The sequence below is a fragment of the Haematobia irritans genome, chromosome 5, assembly GCF_050003625.1.
Source record: "Haematobia irritans isolate KBUSLIRL chromosome 5, ASM5000362v1, whole genome shotgun sequence".
Lineage (NCBI taxonomy): Eukaryota > Metazoa > Arthropoda > Insecta > Diptera > Muscidae > Haematobia > Haematobia irritans.
The window spans coordinates 88,004,872-88,021,060 of NC_134401.1; positions in this window are offsets into that span (position 1 = coordinate 88,004,872).

Genomic DNA, 16,189 nt, shown 5'->3' on the forward strand with positions numbered 1-16,189 from the left:
CGGCCCCGCACGACTTTCTACTTTACTTACTTGTTTACAATTAAAAAATATCGCAGAACGGAAATTTTGTGATTTCCGATTCCGAATATTGGAAGACGGTTCAGTATTTTTATACCCTAAACCACATAGTGGTCAGGGTATAATAACTTTGATCTGATTTTAGACACCATAAAATATATACCAATCGACTCAGAATCACCTCCTGAGTCGATCTAGCCCTTGGTGTCCGTCCGTCCATGTATTTGTTGTTCGCAGGATTCTGGTCGCAATTATTAACCGATTTTGATGAAATTTGGTATATGGCTCTTTTTTGTCACAAGGACGAACGCTATTGAAATCGGACCACATTTAGATATAGCTCCCATATATAACAGGTTGGCTGATAAGTCCCCGGTCTAACAAAGAAAAACACAATTTTTGGTCAAAATTCGTTTTTATTATTCAACATAGTTCCCTTCAAAAGCGATACAACGGTTATAACGACCTTCCAATTTTTTGATACCATTTTGGTAGTACTCCTTCGGTTTTGCCTCAAAACAGGCCTCAGTTTCGGCGATAACCTCTTCATTGCAGCCAAACTTTTTCCCTGCGAGCATCCTTTTGAGGTCTGAGAACAAGAAAAAGTCGCTGGGGGCCAGATCTGGAGAATGCGGCGGTTGGGGAAGCAATTCGAAGCCCAATTCATGAATTTTTGCCATCGTTCTCAATGACTTATGGCACGGTGCGTTGTCTTGGTGGAACAACACTTTTTTCTTCTTCATATGGGGCCGTTTTGCCTCGATTTCGACCTTCAAACGCTCCAATAACGCCATATAATAGTCACTGTTGATGTTTTTTTTCCCTTCTCAAGATAATCGATAAAAATTATTCCATGCGCATCCCAAAAAAACAGAGGCCATTACTTTGCCAGTGGACTATTGAGTCTTTCCACGCTTCGGAGACGGTTCACCGGTCGCCGTCCACCCAGCCGACTGTCGATTGGACTCAGGAGTGTAGTGATGGAGCCATGTTTCATCCATGGTCACATATCGACGCAAAAACTCGGGTGTATTATGAGTTAACAGCTGCAAACACCGCTCAGAATCATCAACACGTTGTTGTTTTTGGTCAAATGTGAGCTCGCGCGGCACTCATTTTGCACAGAGATTCCGCATATCCAAATATTGATGAATGGTTTGACCAACATGTTTCTTTGATATCTTTAAGGCCTCTGCTATCTCGATCAACTTCATTTTACGGTCATTAAAAATCATTTGGTGGATTTTTTTAATGTTTTCGTCGGTAACCACCTCTTTCGGGCGTCCACTGCGTTCACCGTCCTCCGTGCTCATTTGACCACGCTTGAATTTTGCATACCAATCAATTATTGTTGATTTCCCTGGGGCAGAGTACGGAAACTCATTATCAAGCCAAGTTTTTGCTTCCACCGTATTTTTTCCCTTCAGAAAAGAGTATTTTATCAAAACACGAAATTCCTTTTTCCATTTTTTTCACAATAACAAAAGTTGCTTCACAAAAGACGCTCTATCTCACAAACTAATTGACTTACAGACGTCAAATTTTGACACGAATCATTTGAAGGTTGGTACTATATAAAAATAATATGCATTTAATACTAGCGACGCCATCTATGTGACAGACCGGGGACTTATCAGCCAACCTGTTAATAGATCCCATATGTCATCAACATTGGGCCCAGATGCCATGATTGTACAATCGTCTGCTGATGATACAAACTCGACGCCGTCTGGTGGGTGTGGAATAGAGGATAGGTAGAGGTTAAACAGTGCCGGAGATATCACCCCATCCTGGGGAACTCCCTGTTTCACTCTACGGGGTCTTGATTTCCTATCCCTAAATCCCACATACGACTGGCGCCCGCACAGATATTTAGTAACCAAACGCTTGTTTCCTGCCGGTAGGGACGTGTTCTCGAAGTCCTCGCAAAGTCTGGCAAGTTCGACCGTATCGAATGCCTTCGATAGGTCAAGCGCCACGAGGACATGGCTTGGGCTGATTGAGTCCCCTATTTATAAATGCTGAAATGGCATGCAAAGCCGTTGTCGTACTGTGTACTTTGCGGAATCAATGTTGATGATTAGCAGCTGGAAAATTCTCCACAAGGCTGAGGAGGAGTAGTGCCACAATTGTCTTGGCTACTGGCGAAAGAAGGGATATCGATCTGTACGATTCACCCTTGCCTGGTTTCAGTAGTGGAATCATCCTACCCTTTTTCCGGACATCAGGTATAATGAGCGACTCTAAGGACAAATTGAGGAGTCTGGTCAAGTTCTCAACTCCCAGTATTCCCAGATGCTTCAGCATTAGCATAGAGATTCCGTCAGGGCCCAGCTCTTTGGATAGTTTCGCGCTGTTGAGACCACGGATGCGACGAATGGCTCTCCTTTTCGCTCTATCACTCTCGGTTTTGCTCGACAAACAGTCGGTTGAATAATGTGGCGCACCTCTTCGGATCAGTCACTGTCACGTCGCCAAAGGTGACTGAAATACCATCATCCTTAGTAGCGGGGTTATAGAGCGCTCTCACTGTTGACCACAATTTACCTGTTCCTGTGCCTAGGTTACATTGCTTCAGGTGCTCTAACCAAGTGTTCCGCTTGTGCTCGTCGACTATATTAACTACTAACATCTAGATTCAGTTCCCCGATTCTAGGATCAGCAGGGTTAGCACGACGGCATTCATCACGCTCGTCTGCGAGTCCTTCGGCTGGGAAATTGGGCCTCACTTGGGCAATTCGACCAATTTTTTCGTGGTAATTAGAGAGCCAGAAGTGAAATATGGGGGTCGTTTTATATGGGAGCTTTATATAATTATGAACCGATATGGACCAATTTTTGCGTGTAAAAGAACTAACTTTAGCCGCATGTGATTAAATTTGGTTATCCAGAAGGCTCAAGAAGTAAAATCTGGGGATCGTTTTATATGGGGCTAAATACACTGAAAACAAAGCGTGCCCGGTTGGAAAGATTTTGTCTTTACACCAATGATATTGTATTGCTTCCGAGCCAAAGAAGCGAAGAATTGAAGTAAGGGTAACATTAAGACACAATTCTCTTTTAAATTTTTAAATTCTAGGAAACAAATTTTAATGCTTTAGTTTTTATCCGCTTTTTTCTTTAACAATTTAAATTTCAAAATTCAGACTCGACTTCAAGTAGAAATTATGCTATGCAAGTAAAAACGTCTTTGAAATAACGGGTTCAAAAACATGTCCTATTTTTAAACGTTTTTTTTTTTTTTGTTTTGTGGTCAAGACACAGAAGGTGCACAGAAAAAAATTTCCGTAGTTAAACTAACACTAAATTTAACTTATTTTTATTGGTAAAAATTATTTGCTTGTAGTTTAATTTTATTGTTTTTATCGAAATTTTCCACAGCTTAATGAAATCTTACTTTTTTTAAGTATGTCTCAAAAAGTTTATGAACTAAACGTGAGTATAAAGTTCAATGGCCGTGCACATAAGTTCAATATGAACTAAAACAAATGAACATTTTCGTACGATTCCCAAAAATAGTAAGAATGAACTACTGTATGGTTAAAATGGTCATGATTTGGCGCCAATGATTTCTTCTATAAGATAATGTAATTTCGTGAACTGCAGTTCAAAAGTACAACAGGGCATTAAAATTTCCTGGTTTTAACAACGCTTTGTGGAAATCTCAAAATGTGGAGTAAAATTTAGTTCAATTCTTTCTATAAAACAGTTCACTTTTTTTCGGCTATTTCATTAATTGTGAAGAATTTTTCTGCATTATTAAAGACAAGTTGATCTTAGTCAAACAAAATGTTCTTTCATATGAAGACGCCCATTTTAAAATCGATTCACTTAACTATAAGGACAAAACGACATCAACGACGACTATAAGGACAAAACGACTTCACAATTTCATAAACGGCTATGAAAAGTCGTTAGACGTTCTAATGGCAACTTCGTCGGTGGTGCAATTTGCTAAGGCGACTGTTAACTAGGCTTGCCAGATGACCGGGATTCGCCTGGATTGTCCCGGAATTTCGTCTTCAGGAAGTGTCCCGAATCTTTCACAAAATTTGCCAAAAATCCCGGAATTTCAATTACTCAAGGCATATGTTTTCATTTTTTCCCATTTCTTAGAAAAGGAAACGATTTGAAATGAAATCGCTTTCAAAAATATTTTTATACCCTCCACCATTGGATGGGGGCATATTAACTTTGTCATTCCGTTTGTAACACATCGAAATATTGCTCTAAGACTCCATAAAGTATATATATTCTGGGTCGTGGTGAAATTCTGAGTCGATCTGAGCATGTCCATCCGTCCGTTTGTCTGTTGAAATCACGCTAACTTGCGAACGAAACAAGCTATCGACTTGAAACTTGGCGCAAGTAGTTGTTATTAATGTAGGTCAGATGGTATTGCAAATGAACCATATCGGTCCACTTTTACGTATAGCCCCCATATAAACGGCCCCCAAATTTGGCTTGCTGCTCCTCTAAGAGAAGCAAATTTCATCCGATCCGGCTGAAATTGGGTGCATGGTGTTGGTATATGGTCTCTAACAACCATGCAAAAATTGGTCCATATCGGTCCATAATTATATATAGTCCCCATATAAACCGATCCCCAGATTTGGCTTGCAGAGCCTCTAAGAGAAGCAAATTTCATCCGATCCAGCTGAAATTGGGTACATGCTGTTGGTATATGGTCTCTAACAACCATGCAAAAATTGGTCCACATCGGTCCATAATTATATATAGCCCCCATATAAACCGATCACCAGATTTGACCTCCGGAGCCTCTTGGAAGACCAAAATTCATCGGATTCTGTTGAAATTTGGTACGTGCTGTTAATATATGGCCTCAAACACCAATGCAAAAAGTGGTCGAAATCGGTCCATAATTATATATAGCCCCCATATAAACCGATCCCCAGATTTGACCTCCGGAGCCCCTTGGAAGAGCAAAATTCGTCCGATTCGGTTGAAATTTGGTACGTGGTGGTAGTATATGATATTTAACAACCATGCCAAAAGTGGTCCATATCAGTCCATAATCATATATAGCCCCCATATAAACCGATCCCGAGATTCGGTTTTGGAGCCACTTGGAGGAGCAAATTTCATCCGAGTCAGTTGAAATTTGGTACATTGTGCTAGTATATGGCCGTTAGCAACCATGCCTAACTTGGTCCATATCGGTCTATAGTTATATATAGCCCTCAGATAAATCGATCCCCAATCACACAAAAAAAGTTCATAATTGTATATAGCTCACATATAAGCGGCTCTCTACGTACCGTGCAAAAGTCCATATCGATTCGTAATTATTTGTAGACCAAACAATTTTTTTCTGATTCTATCACGAAATTAATTGATCCAATTAATTTTTTAATTGAATTTTCTTCAATCACAGAAATGATAGTATCAATTAAAAAATTAATTGACAGTCAATTAAAAAATTAATTGATCCAATTAAAAAATTAATTGATACTATTAATTTGTGTGATTGATTTTTGTTTCAATTAAAAAATTTGTTGAATCAATTAAATTTTTAATTGAATATTTTTTAAAACTCAATTAAGATTTTAATTGGAAAAATTTGCGTGAAATTTTTTTCTGTGTATACATACCTTTTTTGTCTAATATATACCACGTATGGACTAACTCACAATTTAGAAAACGATTTTAAGAAGTTTTGAGATATCACAACCCAATTAATTCGATTGTGGATGACAGTCTTTCGTAGAAGTTTCTACGCAATCCATGGTGGAGGGTACATAAGATTCGGCCTGGCCGAACTTACAGCCGTATATAATTGTTGGTTTTGGATTTTCATACTTTTTGTCTGTCAGATTTTGTACCACTACATTCAATCTCATCACTATGAGAAATAAATCAAATTACTGTCTTTCGAATCACCAGCTGTCACTTAAGCAGTAAATGTAAAAAAATATTATATATTATTAAAATATTATTTCAAATTCACGTTTTTCTGCGAAATGCATTTTTACAAATTATGTGCCAACGTTTCAAAGTTCAATTGTATCCCTATCACTACCATAGACTCTTTAGTCACACTGTAACAATCCCCAACTTTGATGTGAAATATACACAAAACCATGTCCATGGTGATATCCAAATTCCTAGTATCGAAAGGCACTACAAAAGAAGCAACGATTGTCACCTCAGAGCTTAAGTTTGTTTGCCAAAACCGAAAGTAATATGCCAGTAAATATGAGTTTAGGTTTCTGTCTTAAAAAAAAAAACAAATTTTCCAAAAAATATTTACGTTTGGTATACAATCATCCCAAAATCATCATTGGGAGAAAATTTCAGAGGATCCAACATATTTAGGAATTTAAAAGTCTGCAGACAATAACGACTACGCCATGGCGTTTGTGCAAATTTACCAAGTGATAAAATATTGGCAACTATTTTCGGAAAATATGACTGTTTTTGCTTGTCCCGACAAATCCCGGAATGTACGGCGCAATGTCCCGGATTTCGGCAACCATCATCTGGCAACCCTACTGTTAACCCGTATGGCGCAGACTATCCAGGTTCGAATCACGGTGTCGGTTTTTTATAAATTCGTAAACATTACGTTTTCATATCATAAACGCAGGTTGTTGTTTTGACAACGCATGGTGTCGTTTTATCGTTGTGAGATTAGGTTAGGTTAGGTTAAAGTGGCAGCCCGATTAAGATTCAGGCTCACTTAGACTATTCAGTCCATTGTGATACCACATTAACTAAAAGTACCTATTACATATGGGCACTTCTAGTTTTAATCGCTGAACCTTCTTGATTATTTTTGTTTGTTGAACCAACCAGATTGTTTCAAAAACATTAGCAGACTGCTTAAGTTAACGTTTTCCAGATCCGCCAGTAATCTGTAGCTATATGCTCCTAAAAGTTGCTTGCGCTTTACACAAAATGCAGGACACTCACACACGAGGTGTTTAATTGATTCTTTTTCCTCCGCATCATGACAGCTCATATAATAGTCATTATACTTCGCGCCAATAGTTTTTGCAAAATCGCCTATCAGGCAGCGACCCGTTATAGCAGATATCAGGAGTGATATCTGACGTCTCGAGAACATTAGCATATCTAGTGTGCGGTTTAAGTTGAAATGGGGCCATATTTGCTTGGTGTCGTTACAACCCTTGCAATTCTCCCATCGAACATTTGCCATCATAACAGCCTTCTCACGCAGCATGAGCTTGCAGGTAGCTAGGGGCATACCAACAAATTCTAGTTCCCCTGGAATATGTAAGGTAGTCCCTAGCCTTGCCAACTCATCCGCTTCGCAGTTCCCCGGTATGTTCCTATGGCCAGGCACCCATATTAGATGAATATTGTACTGCTCAGACATCTCATTAAGAGATTTGCGGCAGTCGGTAGCCGTTTTCGAGTTGAGGAGCACAGAGTCCAAGGATTTTATTGCAGGTTGACTGTCTGAGTATATATTAATGCCCACATTTTTTGGAACATTACTTCTCATCCAATTCGCCACCTCTCTTATTGCTAATATTTCAGCCTGAAAAACACTACAGTGATTAGGTAATCTTTTCGCTATTCGAAGTTCCAGATCTTTAGAATATACTCCGAAACCCACTTGTCCATCCAATTTGGAGCCATCAGTGTAGAAATCTATATATTCTTTATTCCCCGGGGTCTGTGTGCACCACGCCTCACTGTTGGGGATTAGAGTCTCAAACTTTTTGTCGAAAAGTGGACTCGCCAAAGTGTAATCCACTAAGTTAGGCACATCTGGCATTATTTTGAGGACAGAACTGTGACCGTAACCTTTTTCCGACCACAGCGATAGTTCGCGCAACCGCACAGCCGTTGTTGCAGCTGACTGTACGCAAAATAAACTCTATTAGCGACTCTCCCCTTGCATTAGTATCACTACTTCCCCATATACTATGATGCGCATTCGCATCGCATCCCATAATGAGTTTCGTCTTTGTTTTCAGTGACTCCTCAACTAAGGTCTTAACGGCACATGGAGGCATCTCCATGTCATGTCCCATATAGACCGAAGATACCCAATATTTGCATTTGGCTATTTCTAAATTGGCAACGACAGTGTCTGCAGTGCACATTGAAGGAAGCAGAAACAAGTTAAGCTCGTTTTTAGCAATTATACAGGCTCGAATTACATCATTACCAGTATACTGCAATAGTTTGAACCCCGGAGTACTTAATTCACATATTTTGTTTCTATAAACATATGGTTCTTGAATAAGAACTATATCTATGTCCCCTTTCATCAGGAGAACTTTTAAGGCAGCACATGCAGCCTTACAATGATGAAGATTTATCTGGAGGATCCGTAGGACCATCGAAATTTACAACAACCGTCACATCAGCCGCTTCAATCGAGTCATTAAGAGTGTTCTCTTCAGAGATCTCGGTGACTCTCGCAATAACCATAGGTTCAACTTTGGTGAGTTCTGAGGCAATAGAAACCTCCTCTCGCATACGGTGTCTATCCATGTCTTTAACTTTGGTATCTCCCTCGACTTCGCAAGAGGATCCGCTTACTTCTGATTCAGACAGAGGCTTGTCCATTTCTGAATCCTTTAGTTGATCGTTTTTATATACCTTAATTTGGATATAATGAAAGCCATAACATACACGGCCCAGGGACATACTTAACGAATATGGCTCTATCTTCTTCTTTCAACAAATCGTGCAGCAATTCAGTTTGCGAAATAAAATCATCCAAAAATTTAAATGTCCCCTTGAATACCTGTAGGTTTTTGCCTACCATAGATATGTCAAACGACGCCATATTGGGAAAACTTTCTACTTCCACAACTTCTTCTTTTACGTTTAAAGTTTTTAAAATGTTCTCAGTTTCTCCAAGTAGTTTCTCAAATTGTAATTTTAAAGTTTTGACCTCTTCTTCATCAACGACTTCATTAATTTCATCTTTCAGAAAATTCAACCGAGCAAACTTGTCTTCTATATACTTCTTAGAGAAAGTTCTATTCACGCTCTTCCTCAAATTATTCTTCAATCTCTCTAACTCATTTATATACTCATTTAAGGACTCCATATAAAATACCAGAATTCAATAGATAATGAATTACAACTATTATTAGGCTTTCTTTTTTTTTTTTTCTTTTTTTAACAACTTTTAAAAATATTCAATTAAACTTAAATACAAATACAATCTATTTCAAAAATCGCATTCACAATGTGAACACGCTCCCTTATATCTATTTGAAATTAACGGATTTTTAAATCGTATATACGCCCTTCATATGAAAAATACAACCCTGGCATATATATGCAAACCGGTTATCGATTACTCAAGTACTTGTATAAAACGTCATATCATCTGACATATTGCCATACATTGATGGACATCTTGAAAGTGCAACAAAATATTTTAGTGAATAATTGCAATATTTTAGAATTAATAAGATATTTAATTAGTGTGTAATTCTATAAATTCATTTTATATTTTTCGTTTTTTTTTTTTCTATAAATAAAATATAAAGAAAGTAAAAAGTTCCAGCCTCTTTGTTTCGCTTTGTTAGTGTTGTGTTATTGTGTTTGTGTTTCAGTGCAATTGGTTTTGTTGACTTTTCTTCGTTGCATCTCGGCCTGAATTACATCAATACGTAACCACATTTCTGATGCTCGGATGCCAGGATGGTGGTGGATCAGCGTTGATAGCTTCTTTGAGGGCTGCAAGTTCCCTTCGCTGACGAACAATTTTGCCACCCCTACGGTGTTTTGGTTTCGTTGTTGGTGGAATTCGAGTCAGTTTTTCCTCACAGGCCCTCTGTTTCCTTTTTAAATACTCTTCCAACGTTAACCTTTTCGGACCAGCGGTTGGTTCCACAGTGCAAGTGTCTTCTACAGGCATGAATTTTTGTGTTGGCAGGATCGCCATGTAATGATTTGTGTAATTTTTTTTGCTTTTGTGATGTGCACAAATTTTATGTAAAATTTGATTGGCCTGCCTATTGTGGTGCCGGCGCTTAAAAACGCCACTTGGCAAAAACGTTGATTTTTTTTGCTATTGCAGGCACAATTGAGTGCCACAGCAATTTAAATAAAAAGATTTTTAATTTATGATGAAGTGCCGGTTTTAGGCTAAGAAACTTGAATGATCCTTTATTTAATTTTTCTTGATCTTTTATACAAAGATAACGGCATTTCTTATTTTGTTTCTTTTTTCAAACATATCCTTAAAAATAAACAACAATCCTTATATCTAATCATATGTTCTATTACTTATTACTAAACAGCTGTTTGAATTACAATGTAACTTAAACTATTGAACAGCTGGCTTAAAACTAATGTACCGAATACACTACACTTTGCTAGATGTGGCAAAGACTGAGTGTTCAATATAAACACTGCATGCCGTCTTGGTCCATCCACTTCATCCAAACTGCCAACCTTCCAATCAGCTGTTGGAAGATCTGGATTGCATCGTTTCAGTCTATTTAAAATAGATTCAGGGTCAGAAGGGTTTGCAGGTATCCACGCATGTGCTCTAGGTCTAGCCGGTATGTCTTTCTTCTCGACTAACTCTAGAGCAGCTCCTTCCCAAACTTCACCAATTAGTATCAGAGCAGCTTTAAAACATTCTATAGACCTCTGGTCCTCAAATGCGACTAGCTTAAATCGTCCTTGATACCAACCAGCCTCTTGGTGTCGAGGATCTGGGCCGGGAAACTTTTCCAGCACCTGTGAGTAGACGACAGACAGAGCATTCTCAATTTCCCCCCATTTTTGCTTTGGAACCATACCGTCCAATGCTCCTTTATTAATGATAGCCATCACAAGGCTGTCTTTAGCAACTGAGGCAAACGATCTTTGATCCCTTTTGGAGGATGGCAGCTCATCCGGTGATCGTTCCATTTTTCCAGTCTCAAGAATTCCTTGAGCCCATTTTAAGGAATCGCTTTGTTTAGCCGACAGCGTGCTTGGGTCGACTGATCCTAACTTCTTTAGGATAAACAAAGCATTTCTGCGTTCCTTGAATCTCTTTCGTGAGGGATTACCTCCTTTTGATGTCGTTACCTTAGAAAGTGGTCCGGTATTGCCCATTTGTAATACCATCTGACCCACATCAACAGTAACTACTTGTGCCAAGTTTCAAGTCAGTGCAGGGTATACAACTTTAAAACTCCTCAAAATAAGCATAAGCCTATTTTTGAAGCTCTTTCATCTTCAATCAAAAGATTTAATATCTTAGCTAAGTTAAAGATGATTTCTTTAAATTAATGAGCTCAATTTGAAATTAGATTTTTTCTTGTAAATAATTTCATTATTTCAAAGAAATGTGTCTTTACGTTGAGTTGTATAATCATACATATCAGCTGAATATTTTTTCCAGTGCAGTAGTATGACCACTAGTTCTGGTAAACGCAACTTCATGCAAATCAAAGTTATTACACTCTGACTAGGGAATACCAAATACCCATTTTGCTTCAGTTGGTTACAAAAAAAAAGAAATCATTTAAATTTTATGCCCAACAACAGTGCAGTTTACTGTTATTTAAACAATTTTCAACTACTGTTCGTTGCCATAGACTGGTGGTGCATAATTTTAGTGCATCTGAAATTTTCCACTCAATAAACACCGAATTCGTAAAACTAAAACAGAATATCAAGAGTGGAACACCACCATGCAACACCCAACAGTGGTAAGGCTTCAGCTTTGGTATAGAGGAGTGAGCAACTAACAAAACTAACTTTTAATGTAAACAAGAAGGCAATTGTAACAAAATTCGCCGTCGGTTGCAAAAATGCTAACAAAATCAGTGAACGAAAATGAGACCAATACCTTCTAAGCTTCCTAGCGACTACCATCTAACAAATCAGAGTCTTCTACAAATTCATTGGAGTTGTATGGATCGTATGGATCTCTGCGTATGCATAGTATTAAGACAGTCGTATGAGCCCATGAAATATGTTTGACTTACTTAAATCGTTATGGTATTACTTACCATGGTCTAGAAACCACCAAACTATGGTCAAACTCAATACAACTACTGTTAAGAGTAACAAATGGAGTCATGATACGAATAAAAATAGGAGATTGATCCATAAACTAGTTCTTATTTAAGCTTAAATAGTTGTTGCTTTGTACCCTCCGTGAATGTTGACATGCAGAAGAGTAGTTCTCACTTAGTTCTTCAAGCTCAAGGTTATGACTGCAGGTTGGCTATCTATAAGAGTATATATTCAGTCAATATTTCTTTAAATTAAATTAGATCTTAGCCAATTTGGCAGTTTTTTACACCCCCACCATTGGATTAGAGGTATATTTACATTGTCATTCCGATTGCAACGCATCAAAATATTCGTCTCAGACCCCTTGGTGGTGATGAAACTCTGAGTCTATCTATCGAAGTCCGTCCGTCTGTCAGACTGTTAAAATAACACTTCCGAACGAAGAGCAAATTTCATTCAATCCGTTTTGAAAGTGTCTATCTTATATTCGAAAAGAGCGGTGTTCACAGCGGATCTTATTGGTAAGTACACTGAAAGAAGAATTTTTTATTCTGGAGAATGAAATTTTAGACAAAGAAGTACATAAAAATCATTAGATAAAATCGTTGCAATACTTGTCACAAATGCGGGTTTATTTGCTCTTTAAGAAAATACCTTATAACAAAAGCGAATTTCGTTTGTCTAAAATTTCGTTCTTGAGGAAAGTATTTTTTCTTTGGGTGTATTATGTAGGTAGCATTTTAAACAAAATATGTATATGCAATTTTGTAATTTGTTTGAATAACTGCTTAATGTTAATTTCTTATAATATTTTTCTTCAAAATAAAAAAGAATTCTCAAATAAAGGGTGGTTAAAATTTCAAGGACCGATGTTGATATTGAATAAAACACAAACTATTTAGGAAATTATTGTAATTTTATTATGATATATTGGTATTACTCAATTATGTATAGAACAAAATATCGGCCAAATGGGCGCCGTGACCTCAGTGGCACACCTTCATCCGATAGTCCAAATTTTCGATGACGCTGAGGCATAATGGAGGTTCTATGCCGTTAATGTGTACACCTTTTCTTTCAACTAACCCCAAAGAAAAAAGTCCAACGGTGTCAAATCACATTATCTTGGTGGCCAATTGACATCGCCATTACGTGAGATAACACGGTCATTGAATTTGTTGCGCAAAAGAGCCATTGTTTAGCTGTGTGGCATGTTGCACCGTCCTGCTGAAACCACATATCGTTCACATCTATATCTTCCAATTCGGGCCATAAAAAGTTCGTTATCATCTCACGATAGCGAACACCATTCACAGTAACTGCCTGACCGGCCTTATTTCGGAAAAAATACGGCCCGATGATGCCGCCAGCCCATAAACCGCACCAAACAGTCTCTCTTTGTGGATGCATTGGTTTTTCGACAATCACTCTTGGATTCCCATTCGCGCAAATGCGGCAATTCTGTTTATTGACGAATCCACTGAGGTGAAAATGTGCCTCATCACTGGAGATGCTTTTCTTCGAAAATTGATCATCCACTGTTGCCATTTCTTGGAACCATTCTGCCCATTCACGACGTTCATGGTTCAAATTGAGTAAGTCTGAAATAGAGAAATGTCAAATAAAATTCGGAAAAAATTTGGCGTTTAGGTGTGTTAATACTCTCCGCAAAGGCAACAATTGTTGACATAAAAGCACAGGAGAGCTTGCATGTTATCACATTAAGTGACTACAAAGTTAAAATAGACGCACGCAAAGAGACGTATTACACATCCACCAACATATCTATATAAGATATCAATTTTATTTTTAAGTACAATATATATTTTTAATAAATCGTGACCTTAATGAATTAAATTAAAATTGTCTTGTTTTATTTGAATTTAATATTTATATTTTGCATGGTAAACAATTTCAAGCTCACTTAGAACATTTCAAGCTCACTTTAACCATTACACTACGGTGGCTACCAGATAGGCAATGAATCAATTAAACGCCTCTTGAATGGACCTAAAAATGTTAGCTCAAGCAGCCTGTTATTGATTTGGAAGTGAGTGAGATAAATTCGAATTTGAAATTTGCAGCAAAAACTTAGCCGAGACACAAACTATAAGCTTAGATACGAATTTACTATTGCAAATTCGAATTTGAATTTTTACTATTTAGCTTGCTATACCAAAACCAAGCTGCGGACAGTATATATCAAGGTTTGTTGGAAAGGGCTTGAGCTCAGCTTTCATATTCACTAAAGTTAGAAAAGAATTTGTGAAAAGTGCAAATTTGGAAATGCTTTTTCTTCAATTTTTTTGCAACTGGTGCAGAGAAAATGTTCGTTGGAAAGTGCTTGAGTTCAGATTTCATAATCACACAAGTCTTCATTACAAAAGAATTTGTGAAAAGCGCAAATTAAAAAAAAAAAAAAAAAAAACAAATCAACAACTTTTTACAACTGGGTCCACTGTGCCAAATCTAAGCCGTGTGTGGTACAGAGATTAGGTTCGCTGAAAAGGGCTTCTGATATTTCAGGATAGGTTAGGTTAGGTTAGGTTATGTGGCCGCCCGATGTATCAGGCTCACTTAGACTATTCAGTCTATTGTGATACCACAGTGGTGAACTTCTCTCTTATCACTGAGTGCTGCCCGATTCCATGTTAAGCTCAATGACAAGGGACCTCCTTTTTATAGCCGAGTCCGAACGGCGTTCCACATTCCAGTGAAACCACTTAGAGAAGCTTTGAAACCCTCAGAAATGTCACCAGCATTACTGAGGCTAACTTAGACTATTCAGTCCATTGGGATAACACAGTGGTGAACTTCTCTCTTATCAGTGAGTGCTGTCCGATTCTATGTTAAGCTCAATGACAAGGGACCTTCTTTTTATAGTCAAGTCCGAGCGGCTTTTCATATTGCAGTGACACCACTTAGTGAAGCTTTGAAACACTCGGAAATGTCACCAGCATTACTGAGGTGGCATAATCCAACGCTGAAAAACATTTTGGTGTTTGGTCGAAACTGGTTTGAACCCACGACCATGTGTATGCAAGGCGGGCATGCTAACCATTCCCAATAAACACAGGATGAGCGTTTTTCAAATGCAACAACTTTTCAGTTTGATGGTAAATATAATTTTCAACATAAATTCAACTTGACTTGAAATAGCTCATCTTCAATACATCTTCAAATTGTTTGTGAATTACTTCGAATTTGCCAAAATGTTGACGAAATATTTGAAAAGGTATTATAATATGAGAATATGAGAAAACTTTGACAAAACACTACCCTAAAATGCAACGAAAAAACCATGTGGTTTTCAATACTTATTTGTGCAACGAAGTTCGTGGTCAATTGCAAGAAATAAAAAATGGAAATTTTTTGACAAATAACCAAATAGTTTATAAAAATAGGTAAGTGAAAATAAAAAATGAAATAAAACTTTAAGGAAGTCACTAAATGTATATCTCTTTGCAGAAAACTAAAATTATGGATTCTACATTCTTGAAAACATTAAAAAGCTGACCGATGAAAAAATGGTGGACAATTAACTGGAACTGCTTCAAATAGTTTATAATAATTGGTACGTCAATATGAAAAATTAAATCAACACTTTAGAGAAGTCACTAAATTTAAATCTTCTTGCAGAGAACTAAAATCTTTGGATGCTACATTTTTGCAAACATTAAGAAGCTGACCAATGAAAAATGAGTGGCTTATCGACAAGAAAAAGTTTCCAGAAACATTACAAGTGCAACCAATTAAAATTGGTAAAAACAACAAATTGTTGAAATCAACAACTTCTGGATGAAAATGTGCATCACATCGTCAGTTTAATTCATATGCTATTATCAGTTTAAAATGGATATTTTGTGAATTCCTTCTGCTGGAAATCAGTACGTTCCTAATTTCAAATTGCCCGCATGTTAATAAATTTTAATGCTGTTTTATGACACCAAAAGGAAGGAAATCGAATTATCAATGCAAAGGTGTTTACTAATAATGTTTAAGATATTTAAAGTTTTGTTTTTTTTGTTTTTGTTCTTATTTGTTGATATGTTTAATAAGATTATTATTTATCAATTGGTATTGTAGTGTATTATGTAGTGTAGTGTATTATTATATATTTTATTTTGATGAAAATGAATAAATTATACAAAATTCATAGAATTTTGGCTTTGACTTTCAATTTGAAGTGGGGATA